Raw genomic sequence first — 10,343 nt, 5'->3', positions numbered from 1 at the left:
TAAAATTTAATTTGTGTATTGTTAGTTGGTTAGGAACTATACTATCAACGGGAATTATTGTGTGAAATTCCTAACCGACGAAAATACTTTCATCATATTTTTGGTGCCGTTGTCGGGGAATTACAATGGTGTTATATTCTTGGCTATTGTGAATATGTGAATATGTTTGCCTTTTGTTTGTTTGTTAGTTTTTGCTAGTTTTAGGACTTTGGTTTTCTTTGTTTCTTATTAGATTTTGTTTTCATTTGCTCTTGCTACCATGAATTCTCACCACTTTGGCTATGAGTTTGGTTACAATTATGTTATAGGGAATGAAAGCTTCAATGAGGAACCAGATTGTGGGAATGTATATGAATTTAGGGAGGAGCCACATGCTTATGGTCAACCTTCATGGCAACAACCTCCTCCAATCTCTCATGGCTACAATCCACCCAATAATGTACACAATTATGAACCAAACCCTCAACATTGTTGTCAACTTCACTCACAAGCCCCATACTACCATTCAACTCCATATGATCCTAACTCATATCCACCATACCAACCACCATATGAACCATGTCTAGAGCCACCACTATTCCAACACCAATACTCCCATGAACCACAAATTCCATATACACCACCTCAAGACTTCCACCGATATGAACCACCTTCCAACTATAATTCCCTTCCCTCAAACAATGAAATCTCTCTTCCACCACCGCCCCTAATGGACGAAGGCCTCCATGCCCTCATGCTAGAACAAAGAGATCTTAGATCTCGTATCCTAAGGCAACAAGAGGAGATGGAAAAAGATTTTAAGGAGCTAAAAGATAAGATTGCTATCTTGATGGAAGCCGTTACCAACATGATCTCATCCCACCTAAGCTTACGCAACCAAGGCACTCCCATTGTTGAATGTGGAGAAGCAACCAAAGAGCATAGTGAGGGAATGAACTTGAAGCTCCAAGGTGAAGAAGAATAGTTGAGGCAAGAAGTGAAACAAGAGGAGGGGGTAGAGATCATTAGACAAGATGGGATGTTGAGTGCAAGGAGGAATCTAAAGTTAAAGAGCCTTCTTCCATGGAGTTTGAAAGTGATGTTGAAGAGGAGAGTGCATACCTCCAAGGCACAATGTGATCGAAGAATTGGAAGAAGTTGGGCAAGTGCCAAGTTCCCCTATCTATGATTATTCCACATCAACATATGACCCTTTTGAGTTTGAGGAATCCTTTCGCATTGGACTTGGAATTGATGATGATGTAGATTTCACTAAACCTCCTATTTATGACTTGAGTGATGGGGAAGAGCTTGAAGAAATTGGTGAAGAAAAACTTGAACTTGAGGAAACTTGGCAAGAGGTAGAGCTTGAAAAACCTTGCCAAGTAGTGGAAGCCTCTAGAAGAGGATGGACGAGAGTTGAACATGCTTTATCAAGACCGTTGGGAACCCCTATACCTAAGTTGTCATCTAATCCTTTATTTGAGTGAGTAAAACTCATTTCCCTTAGCTTTATTATACCACTTGAATATGGTATTCTTGAGACAAATGGCTAACTTAGGGCGTTTTGTGGAATGAAGCGAAAGAGGAGGAAATTTAGTGGTTGGCATTGTAAAGCTAGGCTCATTATGGTTGGAAGCTCAAAATTGAGGAGCATGGATTGGTGTGATTCCCAATTGAAAGGGTTGGTGCATGAAATTGTGATCTCAATAGCACCAACAACTTGGTACGCATAATTGTAATCTCAACTTTTTTTCACAACTTCGCACAACTAACCAGCAAGTGCACTGGGTCGTCCAAGTAATAAACCTTATGTGAGTAAGGGTCAATCCCACGGAGATTGTCGACTTGAAGCAAGCTATGGTCACCTTGTAAATCTCAGTCAGGCGGATTCAAATGGTTATAGAGTTTTGATAATTAAAATATAAATAAATATAAAATAAAGATAGAGATACTTATGCAATTCATTGGTGGGAATTTCAGATAAGCGTATAGAGATGCGTTATTCCTTCTGAATCTCTGCTTTCCTAGTTTCTTTATCCAATCCTTCATACTCCTTTCCATGGCAAGCTGTATGTTGGGTGTCACCATTATTAATGGCTACTTCCCGTCCTCTTAGTGAAAATGGTCCTCTAGGGTTTCTGTATGGCTAATCAACTGTCAGATTTCTCGTCTCGAATGAAAAATACCTTGCACAGAAATTGTATGGCTAATCAGCTGTTGGTTCTTGATCGTGTAAGAATAGGATTTACTATCCTTTTGTGTCTGTCACCATGCCCTACAATCATGAGTTTGAAGCTCGTCACAGTCATCCCATCCCAGATCCTACTCGGAATACCAGAGACAAGGTTTAGACTTTCCGGATCTCAAGAATGCTGCCAATGGATTCTAGCCTATACCACAAAGATTTTATTCTTGGATTTAGATGCCCCATTGTCAGAGGGGAGTTGATGTGAATCGTTGATTAGAAACCCAAGAAATATACATTCAAGCTTGTTTTCATGTAGAACGGAAGTGGTTGCCAATCACGCATTCATAAGTGAGAATGGTGATGAGTGTCACATAATCATCACATTCATCATGTTCTTGTGTGCGAATGAATATCTTAGAATAAGAATAATCATGAATTGAATAGAAAACAGTAGTACTTTGCATTAATACTCGAGGAACAGCATAGCTCCACACCTTAATCTATGGTGTGTAGAAACTCCACCGTTGAAAATACATAAATGAAATTAAGGTTGGCATGGCCGTGAGGCCAGCCCCCCAATGTCTAAGGACTAACAATGATCAAAGATGTTCCAAAAGTCCCCAGATGTCTAATAGTAAAAAGTTCTATTTATACTAAACTAGTTACTAGGGTTACAGAATTAAGTAAATGATGCAGAAATCCACTTCTGGGCCCACTTGGTGTGTGCTTGGGCTGAGCATTGAAGCTTTCACGTGTAGAGGTCTTCCTTGGAGTTAAACGCCAGTTTGTAACTTGTTTCTGGCGTTTGACTCTAGCTTGCAACTTGTTTCTGACGTTTAACGCCAGAATAGGGTAGAAAGTTGGCGTTGAACACCAGTTTGCATCATCTAAACTCAGGCAAAGTATAAACTATTATATATTGCTGGAAAGCCCTGGATGTCTACTTTCCAACGCAATTAAGATCGCGCAATTTGGACTTCCGTAGCTCCAAAAATTCCATTTCGAGTGTAGGGAGGTCAGAATCCAACAGCATCAGCAGTCCTTCTTCAGCCTCTGAATCAGATTTTTGCTCAGGTCCTTCAATTTAAGCCAGAAAATACCTGAAATCATAGAAAAACACACAAACTCATAGTAAAGTGCAGAAATGTTATTTTTGCATAAAAACTAATAAAAATATACTAAAAATTAGCTAGATCCTACTAAAATCTATCTAAAAACAATGCAAAAAAGCGTATAAATTATCCGCTCATCACAACACCAAACTTAAATTGTTGCTTGTCCCGAAGCAACAGAAAACAAAATAGGATAAAAAGAAGATAATATACAATGAATCTCACAATATCAATGAAACTTAGTACTAATTAGATGAGCGGGGCTAGTAGCTTTTTGCATCTGAATAGTTTTGGCATCTCATTTTATCCTTTGAAATTCAGAATGATTGGCATCTATAGGAACTCAGAATTTTAGATAGTGTTATTGACTCTCCTAGTTCAGTATGTTGATTCTTGAACACAGCTACTTTATGAGTCTTAGCCGTGGCCCTAAGCACTTTGTTTTCCAGTATTACCACTGGATACATAAATGCCACAGACACATAACTGGGTGAACCTTTTCAGATTGTGACTCAGCTTTGCTAAAGTCCCCAGTTAGAGGTGTCCAGAGTTCTTAAGCACACTCTTTTTGCTTTGGATCATGACTTTAACCACTCAGTCTCAAGCTTTTCACTTGGACCTTCATGCTACAAGCACATGGTTAGAGACAGCTTAATTTAGCCGCTTAGGCCTGGCTTTTATTTCCTTGGGCCCTCCTATCCATTGATGCTCAAAGCCTTGGATCCTTTTTACCCTTGCCTTTTGGTTTTAAGGGCTATTGTCTTTTTCTGCTTGCTTTTTCTTTTTCTTTCTTTTAATTTTTGCCACCTTTTTTTTTTGCAAGCTTTTTTCTTTTTCACTGCTTTTTCTTGCTTCAAGAATCAATTTCATGATTTTTCAGATTATCAATAACATTTCTCTTTGTTCATCATTCTTTCAAGAGCCGACAATTTTAACATTCATAAACTTCACTATCAAAAATATGCACTGTTCAAGCATTCATTCAGAAAACAAAAAGTATTGCCACCACATCAAAATAATTAAAATAATTTCAAGATAAAATTTGAAATCCAAGTACTTCTTGTTCTTTTGTAATTAAGCACATTTTTTATTTAAGAGAGGTGAAGGATTCATGGAATTATTCATAGCTTTTAGACATAGACACTAGACACTAATGATCATGTAGTAAAGACACAAAACATAGCGAAACATAAAGCTCAAAACCAAAAATAGAAAAATAAATAGACAAGGAGATTAAGGAATGAGTCCACCTTAGTGAGGGTGGCGTCTTCCTCTTGAAGAACCAATGGTGCTCTTAAGCTCCTCTATGTCTCTTCCTTTACTTTGTTGCTCCTCCCTCATAGCTCTTTGATCTTCTCTAATCTCATGGAGAATGATGGAGTGCTCTTGGTGCTCCACCCTTAGTTGGTTCATGTTGTAACTCAGGCCTTCCAAAGAGGTGTTGAGTTACTCTCAATAGTTGTGTGGAGGAAATTACATCCCTTGAGGCATCTCAGGGATTTCTCAATGAGGATCTTCTTCATGCTCTTGTTGAGGTCCATGAATGGGCTCCATTGTTTGCTCCATCCTCTTTTTAGTGATAGGTTTGTCCTCTTCAATGAGGATGTCTCCCACTATGTCAATCCCAGCCAAATTGCATAGGTGATAAATGAGATGAGGAAAGGCTAACCTTGCCAATATGGAGGACTTGTCAGCCAACTTGTAGAGTTCTAGAGGTATGATCTCATGAGCTTCCACTTCCTCCCCAATCATGATGCTATGGATCATGATGGCCCGATCCACAGTCACTTCAGGTCTGTGCTAGTATGAATGATGGAGCGTTGGATGAACTCCAACCATCCTCTAGCCACAGGCTTAAGGTCCGGTCTTCTCAATTGAACCGGATTACCTCTTGAGTCTCTTTTCCATTGAGCTCCTTCTACACATATGTCCATGAGGACTTGGTCCATCCTTTGATCAAAGTTTACCCTTCTAGTGTTATAGAGATGTGTGAGGGGGAGAGAGAGAGGTGGGGTAGGTGGGGATCCTGTAGGGTCCACAGATCCTGAGGTGTCAAGGATTTATCATCCCTGCTCCAATTAGGCGTGTAAACGCCTTTAGTGTGCAATCCTGGCGTTTAACGCCAGATTGCTGCTTGTTTCTGGCGTTTAACGCCAGATTGTAGCCTGTTTCTAGCATTTAACGCCAGATTGTAGCCTGTTTCTGGTGTTTAACGCCAGTCTGGTGCTTCTTTCTGGCATTTAACGCCCAGAATGGTGCCAGACTGGGCGTTAAACGCCCATTTTGCTACCCTTATTGGCGTTTAAACGCCAGTAAGTTTCTCCTATAGGGTGTGCTGTTTTTTATTTTTTTGTAATTTTTGTAGTTGTTTTTGTGACTCCACATGATCATCAACCTAAAAAAAAGAAAATAACATAGATAAATAAAATTTGTTTGCCTCCCAATAAGCACTTCTTTAATGTCAATAGCTTGATAGTAAGCTCTCATGGAGCTTCACAGATGTTTAGAGCATTGTAGGGGACTCCCATCACCAAACTTAGAGTTTAAATGTGGGGGTTCAACACCAAACTTAGAGTTTGGTTGTGGCCTCCCAACAAACTTAGAGTTTGACTGTGGGGGCTTTGTTTGACTCTGTATTGAGAGAAGCTTTTCTTGCTTCCTCTCCATGGTTACAGAGGGAGATCCTTGAGTTTTAAACACAAGGTAGTCCTCATTCAATTGAAGGATCAAATCTCCTCTGTCCACTTCAATCACAGCTTTTGCTGTGGCTAGGAAAGGTCTTCCAAGGATGATGGATTCATCCTCATCCTTTCCAGTGTCTAGGATTATGAAATCAGTAGGGATGTAAAAGCCTTTGACCTTTACTAGCACGTTCTCTACCTGTCCATAAGCCTTTTTCATGGATTTGTCTGCTATCTCTAATGAGAATTTGGCAGATGTACCTTAAAGATTCCCAGTTTTTCCATTACAGAGAATGGCATTAAGTTTATGCCTAACCCCAGGTCACACAGAGCCTTCTCAAAGGTCATGGTGCCTATGGTACAGGAAATTAAGAATTTACTAGGATCTTGTTTCTTTTGAAGTAATGTCTGCCAAACCAAGTCATTCAGTTCATTGGTGATCAAGGGGGGTTCATCCACCTAAGTCTCATTACCAAATAACTTGGTATTTAGCTTCATGATTGCTCTAAGGTACTTAGCAACTTGCTCTTCAGTAATATCTTCATCCTCTTCAGAGGAGGAATAGTCATCAGAGCTCATGAAAGGCAGAACTAGGTTCAATGGAATCTCTATAGTCTCTAGATGAGCCTCAGATTCCTTAGCTTCCTCAATTAGGAACTCCTTTTTGTCCAGAGGACGTACCATGAGGTCTTCCTTACTGGGATTCACGTCCTCCTCCTCCTTTCTAGGTTCGGCCACACCAAGTAAGGTTATAGCCTTGCACTCTCTTTTTGGATTCTCTTCTGTATTGCTTAGGAGAGTACTAGGAGGAGTTTCAGTGACTCTTTTACTCAGCTGGCCCACTTGTGCCTCCAAATTTCTAATGGAGGATCTTGTTTCATTCATGAAACTTAGAATGTCCTTAGATAGATCAAAGATTATGTTTGCTAAGCTAGAGGGGATCTGCTTAGAATTCTCTGTCTGTTGCTGAGAGGATGATGGAAAATGCTTGTTGTTGCTAAACCTATTTCTTCCACCATTATTAATGCCTTGTTGGGGCTTTTGTTGATCCTTCCATGAGAAATTTGGATGATTTGTTCATGAGGGATTATAGGTGTTTCCATAGGCTTCACCCATGTAATTCACCTCTGCCATTGCAGGGATCATAACCTTCTTCTTCAGAAGATGCTTCTTTAGTACTGTTGGATGCATCTTGCAATCCATTCAGACTCTGAGAGATCAAATTGACTTGTTGAGTCAACATTTTGTTCTGAGCCAATATGGCATTCAAAGCATCAATTTCAAGAACTCCCTTCCCTAAGATGTCCCATTACTCACAGAATTCCTTTCAGAAGTGTACATGAACTGGTTATTTACAACCATGTCAATGAGTTCCTGAGCTTCTACAGGTGCTTTTTTCAGGTGAATAGATCCACCTGTAGAATGGTCCAATGACATCTTAGACAATTCAGACAGACCATCATAGAATATATCCAAGATGGTCCATTCTGAAAGCATGTTAGAAGGACACTTTTTGGTCAGTTGCTTTTATCTCTCCCAAGCTTCATAGAGGGATTCACCTTCTTTCTGCCTGAAGTTTTGAACATCTACTCTAAGCTTGCTCAGCTTTTGAGGAGGAAAGAACTTGGCTAAGAAAGCCGTGACCAGCTTATCCTAAGAGTTCAGGCTATCTTTAGGTTGAGAGTCCAGCCATATTCTAGCTCTGTCTCTTACAGTAAAAGGGAAAAGCATAAGCTTATAGACCTCGGGATCAACTCCATTGGTCTTAACAGTATCATAGATCTGTAAGAATTCAGTTAAGAACTGAAAAGGATCTTCTGATGAAAGTCCATGAAACTTACAATTCTGTTGCATCAGAGAAACTAATTGAGGCTTAAGCTCAAAGTTGTTTGCTCCAATGGCAGGGATTGAGATGCTTCTTCCATGGAAGTTGGAATTTGGTGCAGTAAAGTCACCAAGCATCTTTCTTGCACCTCCACCATTGTTATTGGTTTCGGCCATCTCTACTTCTTTTTCAAAAATTTCAGTAAAGTCCTCTTTAGAGTGTTGTGTTTTAGCTTCTCTTAGCTTCCTCTTCAGAGTCCTTTCAGGTTCAGGATCAGCTTCAACAAGAATGTCCTTGTCCTTGCTCTTGCTCATATGAAAAAAGAAGAAAACAGAAAATAATAGGGATCCTCTTTACCCATATATAGAGGTTCCTTTATGTGAGTAGAAGAGAAGAAGAATAAGAATAGGAAGAGAAAAATTCGAACACAGAGAAGAAGAGAAGGTTCGAATTTTAAGATGAAGAGAAGTGTTAGTAGATAAATAAAATAAATAGAAAGAGATGAGAGGGAGATTATTTTGAAAATTATTTTTGAAAAAAGGTTAGTGATTTTCGAAAATTAAGAGAAGAAATAAAATTAAAATTAAAACAATTAGTTAAATAAAAAGAATTTTGAAAAAGGGTGAGGAATTTTCGAAAATTAGAGAGAGAAAAGTAGTTAGGTGGTTTTGAAAAAGATAAGAACTAGTAAAACAAACAAAAAAAAATCAATTAGCTAGTTGAAAAAGACTTGAAAATCAATTTTGAAAAGATAGGAAGTTAGAAAAGATTTTGAAATTGATTTTAAAAAAGATATGATTTGAAAAAGATATGTTTGAAAAAGATATGATTGAACTTTATTTTGAAAAAGATTTGAAAAAGAAAAATTAAAAAAAAAAGATTTGATTTTGAAAATTAAAGTTAATAACTTGACTAACAAGAAACTAAAAGATATGATTCTAGAATTTAAAGGTTAAACCTTTCTTAATAAGAAAGTAACAAACTTCAAATTTTTGAATCAATCATATTAGTTGTTAGTAAAATTTTCAAAAATTATGAAACAAAGATAAGAAAAAGAGTTTGAAAATCAATTTTAAAAAAAATCGAAAATAATAAAAAGGAAAAGGAAAAAGAAAAGATTTGATTTTGAAAAAGTTTTGAAAAGATAATATTTTTAAAATTGAAATCTTGACTTGACTAACAAGAAACAACTAATTTTAAAAAATTTTGACTAAGTCAACCCAAAGATTTTGAAATTTATGAGAGAAATAAGGGAAAGATATTTTTTTGATTTTTTTGAATTTTAATGAGGAAAGAGAAAAACAACTAAATGACTCAAGACATGAAAATTTTGGATTAAAACAAATGAAGCATGCAAGAATACTATGAATGTCAAGATGAACACCAAGAACACTTGAAGATCATGATGAACATCAAGAACTTATTTTTGAAAAATTTTCAAGAAAAGAAAAACATGCAAGACACCAAACTTAGAGATTTTTCATGTTTAGACACTATGAATGCAAAAATGCATATGAAAAACAACAAAAGACACAAAACAAAAAAATATGAAGATCAAACAAGAAGACATAACAAGAACAACTTGAAGATCATGAAGAACACCAAGCATGATTTTTCAAAAAAAATTTTTTGTTTTAGAAAAATTAAAACATGCAATTAACACCAAATTTAAAAATTGACACAAGACTCAAACAAGAAACACAAAATTATTTTTGTTTTTATGATTTTATAAAATTTTTTGGATTTTTCGAAAATTATTTTGGGAAAACAAAAAAGAAGAAAAATTTTGAAAGCTTTTTTGAAAACTTTTTGAAAATAAAATAAGAAGAAAATTACCTAATCTAAGCAACAAGATGAACCGTCAGTTGTCTAAACTCAAACAATCCCCGGCAACGGCGCCAAAAACTTGGTGCACGAAATTGTGATCTCAATGGCGCCAACAACTTGGTACGCACAATTGTAATCTCAACTCTTTTTCACAACTTCACACAACTAACTAGCAAGTGCACTGGGTCGTCCAAGTAATAAACCTTACGTGAGTAAGGGTTGATCCCATGGAGATTGTTGGCTTGAAGCAAGCTATGGTCACCTTGTAAATCTCAGTCAAGCGGATTCAAATGGTTATAGAGTTTTGATAATTAAAATATAAATAAATATAAAATAAAGATAGAGATACTTATGCAATTCATTGGTGGGAATTTCAGATAAGCGTATGGAGATGCGTTATTCCTTCTGAATCTCTGCTTTCCAGCTGCCTTCGTCCAATCCTTCAGACTCCTTTCCATGGCAAGCTGTATGTTGGGTGTCATCGTTGTCAATGGCTACTTCACGTCCTCTCAGTGAAAATGGTCCTCTAGGGTTTCTGTACGGCTAATCAACTGTCGGATTTCTCGTCTCGGATGAAAAATACCTTGCACAGATATCATATGGCCAATCAGCTGTTGGTTCTCGATCGTGTAGGAATAGGATTTACTATCCTTTTGCGTCTGTCACCACACCATACAGTCGCGAGTTTGAAGCTCGTCACAGTCATCCCATCCCAGATCCTACTCGAA

At 37.5% G+C, this 10,343-nt stretch overlaps 1 non-coding gene across 1 annotated transcript; it reads left to right on the top strand.

The window, feature by feature from the left end:
- Positions 1–7,454: 7,454 nt before the first annotated feature.
- On the top strand, positions 7,455–7,562 carry LOC130937513 (small nucleolar RNA R71). Its single transcript, XR_009068729.1, has one exon. It is a non-coding gene; the product is annotated as a small nucleolar RNA R71 (small nucleolar RNA).
- Positions 7,563–10,343: the final 2,781 nt, after the last annotated feature.

The sequence above is a fragment of the Arachis stenosperma genome, chromosome 6 (genome assembly GCF_014773155.1).
Source record: "Arachis stenosperma cultivar V10309 chromosome 6, arast.V10309.gnm1.PFL2, whole genome shotgun sequence".
In the NCBI taxonomy this organism is placed as follows: Eukaryota; Viridiplantae; Streptophyta; class Magnoliopsida; order Fabales; family Fabaceae; genus Arachis; species Arachis stenosperma.
This window is presented reverse-complemented; position numbering and strand designations above follow the sequence as displayed.